Raw genomic sequence first — 4,763 nt, forward strand, 5'->3', positions numbered from 1 at the left:
ATCTCTATTTTTTTTTTCTAATCAGATACACTATGTTTGTTTGATTCTTTTAATCAAAGCTAGGAATTGTCTAGCTTTGATAATTGACATTTTTCTCCCACTTTTTGGTTTTTAATAAAATGGCATTAAACTATTTTTCAAAAAAATAAACAAAATTTGTACAACAAAATAAATATTCAAACTAATATACATCAACTTATTATAAATTTACCACAAAAAAAATAAAATAGTAGTTATTATAATAAACAAATAAGTCAAATCGCCATATAATATTGTGAACAACTTTTTGAATATATTTTAAATCTTTAGGCTAGATGCTAATTAATTACATTTGGGAATAAATTTATTTAATTTTATACTTGTTGATGATATTGTATTTTCTACTTGTAATATTATAGATAGTGTTGCTGTGGAGTATTTTATTAGAATTGTACCTAGTTATAGCTATAGTATCAATTTATTGATTTAAAAACAAATATTATTGGTTTACCCAAAAATAATGACACTTTGTAATATATTTTTTCTTGAGAATTTACAAAGTACTTTGACCAGATGTAAAATCATAATAGTTTTTATACATCTTATTGTTAAGTCTTTATAACATTGAAGATTTGTTATAGATGGAGAAAATATAGAAGTTTATATATATATATATATATATATATATATATATATGTATTTTACAAATATAGTTTGTATTCAAATTGGATTCTATGTATTGTGTAGTCAAACTCAAATCAAAGAATGACAGTTTACTCCTCTTATCGCTAGTTTGATCTAGGGCTGCAAATGAGTCGAGCCGAGCTCAAGCTTGTTGGAGCTCGAGCTCGATTAATTATTTATTAGCTCGACTCGAACGAGCTTATAAATTTGAGCTCGAGTTTGACTCGAATATATTACCCAAAAGCTCAACTCGAAAGTTTGAACCAAAATTGAATTATATATAATAAATTATTTTTTTTATATTTTTTTATATTATATATATTATATACTTTTATTATATATAATATATTAACGTTTTTTTTATCTTTTTCAATATTATATTCAATATATTCATTATTAAATCCTTAGTATCTACTTTTATTATATTCATTATTAAATCCTTAGTATCTACTTTTATTATATATATATATGTTAATATATTTTTTTATTTATTTAATATTATATATAACATATTAGTTATTATATCCCTAATATTTATTTTTATTATATATAATATATTAATCTTTATTTATCTCTTTAAATATTATTTATAATATACTTTTATTATATTAACATTTTTTTATCATAAATCCCTAATGTTGTTTGTTGATCAATTGAAAATCAATGTTTTTTATATTTATTCAACTCTATTTATATAAACATAAGTTTCTCCTAATACATGAAAAAATTATCTAAAAGCAAAAACAATAACTATAAAATAAGTTAAAACAAATTTAATTACCAATAAGATTTTATAAATTAATGAGATGTGAAAATCGAATAAAAAAGAAGAAAAATAAGAGTAAAAGAAATTGTGAAAACTGAATAAGAAGTATATAAAAACTAAAAAAGAAAAGATAAGAGTGACGAAGAAGAAGAATAACTAAAGAATAAGAAGAAGAATAACTAAAGAAATGAAGAAAAACTAAAGAAGAAGAGATAAGAGTTATTGAAGAAGAAGAGTAACAAATGAAGAAGATGAAGAGTAACTTGAAAAGATGAAGAGTAACTTGAAAAAGAAGAGTAACTGATGAAGAAAATGAAGAGTACTGATGAAGAAGAGATGAGAGTGATGAAGAAGATGAAGAGTAACTTGAAAAAGAAGAGTAACCGATGAAGAAGAGTGAGTGACGGTATAATATTGATGAAAAAGAAGAGATGAAGAGTGACGGTAGAATATAATGAATGAACTATATATTAGAAATTAGGGTTTTACTTTAAGGATTATGGGCCTTCATATTGGCTTTGAAAAGAGAGGGAAATAAAAAAAAAAATTTGTGTAAAATTTTAATATTAAATAAATAAAAAATATTTAATTATTTGGAGGCTCGAAAAAGCTCGACAAGCCATCGAGTAAACTTTATATGGGCTCGAGTTTGACTCGAATAATAAACGAGTCGGCTCGAGCTCGACTCGAACTCGGTCAAAGTCAAACTCAAGTCGAGTTTTGACCGAGCAGCTTGCGAGCGGCTCACGAGCGGCTTGACTCATTTGCAGCCCTAGTTTGATCTTTGGTTATTTGAGTTTTTCTTCGTTTTTATTCCTTAAAAAACCATGTTTTATTAAATTTTTAAAAAAATAGTTTTTTTTAGTTAAAGAAAAAAATATTTTTTATTTTTTAAAGATAAATTAATTTTATATAATTATATAAATAATCATTTTAGCATTTAAATAGATTTAAAAAAAAAAGTGATTAAATGATCGAAATGATAAATAAAAAAATAGTTGAGTTTTGAGATAAATTTATATAAAAACTAAAAAATATCAGTAGATCAAATCGAATCCTTAATGACGATTATATCATTTTCTTCTCTCACTAATGAGTAATTCATTTCGACCTGGAGTTGGATTCCATCTGTATAATATTGGTTTCTCACAAGACAATTAACATATTTCACACATCGATGATGCTTAAATCATAATAGATGAAAGTGAAACGAGTCGATTATTTTCTTATAAACATATCCAAAACATCTAGTTAGTAAAAAACATGATAGGTTTTACCAAAATATAGATTATGCGGGTTTATTTACTCAAGTCACTTGATTCATCAATGTTGAATTTAGATGTTCAAACATATTATTATCTGAAAAGTTTAGGACAATATTAAAATCAATGTCTTTATTATTAAGTGGATGATGATATTTGTAATAGAAGCTTTCCCTCAAGATTTTAAGAGTTGAATTAGCCATTTTTATAAATTTACAGCTAGCGAAAATAAGATATATGTCATTAACTAGATAGCGATGATAGTAATTGAAGCAGGGTTGGGCACGACACAATATTAACAGGTTATGACATGACACGAGATTCTTCGTTTTAAGTCCAATTACAACGATTTTTAGATACGTAAACAGTTACAGTTAATTTAAAACCTACATCCTCATATTTTTTTCATAATTTTTAAAAATCATTTTGAATTTAGCATTTTATCTAGCCTTATTTTAAATTCTTAAAAATAAATGACTATCACTTTATAAGAATTTAATTGGAATTATTTTTAAATATAATAGAGAAAATAAATAAAGTACCTAACATAATTGGAATGCATAGGAATTATTTCTACTTGTAATATTACTTTTAAAAAATAATTTAGACACAAATGTTATTGGCTTATCCAATATAATGACACTTGTAATATGTTATATTTTTTTCCTTTAGAATTTAATGTGTATTTTGACTAAATATAAAATTCGAATAGTTTTTTTACATCTTAACGCATTAAGACGTAACATTTAAGGTTTGATATAGATGTAAAAAATATTTCAAAAGAGAAAGTTAACATTGATGTGTATATGCATTTTGCAAATATATATAGTTGTATATAAAATTAAACTTGGACAAGAGAGAAAACTTTGTTTGAGAATTGGAATAAATGAGGTCTCTACCATCTTTCACAAAGGCATGCACTATCATATTACTTTGAATAGAGTCAAGTCAGCACAAAAATTTGGTATAATTGTTGCCAAGTGGTGTATGATATATTCTTAATATAAAAAAAAATGCATCAATAAATCCTCACAAATAGCTTTGTAACAGATTGAACGTCTAATACATGACTTGAGTGTATGATTGTTCAATGAAGTTCCTCCTCTTACAAAACTGGTGAGGCCAATCAATCCTGCAAATCCCGTAAGCTAGCATACAAAAAAAACATAAACAAAAGACATATTATGGGGTTAGTAATTAGTATCTGATAATAAGATTATACTTTACTTGCATATAGATGATAAATGAATGAATGGGCAAAACTGAATTCTCAAAGTTCATCGTGTATCCGGTTTGCATGCTCTTCTTGACCTACTACAACATCTTTTACCCATACCAGTACGCTTTGAAACAATATACAAATCCGCGCACAAGAATATCATAAACGTCCATCTAAGGGTAAATCCATGAATTTTTTTTACCAGGCCGAAAAAATTATAGGTATTACTCTAATACGGGTAATAAGTGAATATATTAATCAAATAGTTCCAAAATACCTTTATTAAAATAAAATAAATATACGAAACCTAATAAAATATAATAATAGTCGGGTTTTAAAAAAATATGATAAGAAAACGTGATAAGTTAAATTAATTAAGTTTTAAATAATAATAAAATAATTATATAAATATAAAAATCTAATTTAATGAATTTCAACTTAATTTGTGAGAATATAAGAAAATAAAAAAATATAAATTAGAACAAAAATATAAAATCGTGATAAACACGTATTATCAAATGAATAGACATTCGAGATTACGATTATAGAATATTAAAACATATAAAAATAATATATCAAATTATTTATTTAAAATTAATATGTATAATTATTATATAAATTAAATTAATTTTAATAATAATAAAAAAAAGAAAGGTGAAATAGGGTTTGATAATCTGACCTGGTTTACCGTTCGGCTACATAGACAAATGGACAAAGAGCAAAAACATTTTATATATATATATATATATATATATATATATATATATATATAATATGTTTTACACTAAGTTGCAACACCCCTCTACCCACAATGTAGCTCCGCCCTTGCTTTAATGAGTTATGAAGACCACAA

Source organism: Impatiens glandulifera, chromosome 2 (assembly GCF_907164915.1).
Source record: "Impatiens glandulifera chromosome 2, dImpGla2.1, whole genome shotgun sequence".
Lineage (NCBI taxonomy): Eukaryota > Viridiplantae > Streptophyta > Magnoliopsida > Ericales > Balsaminaceae > Impatiens > Impatiens glandulifera.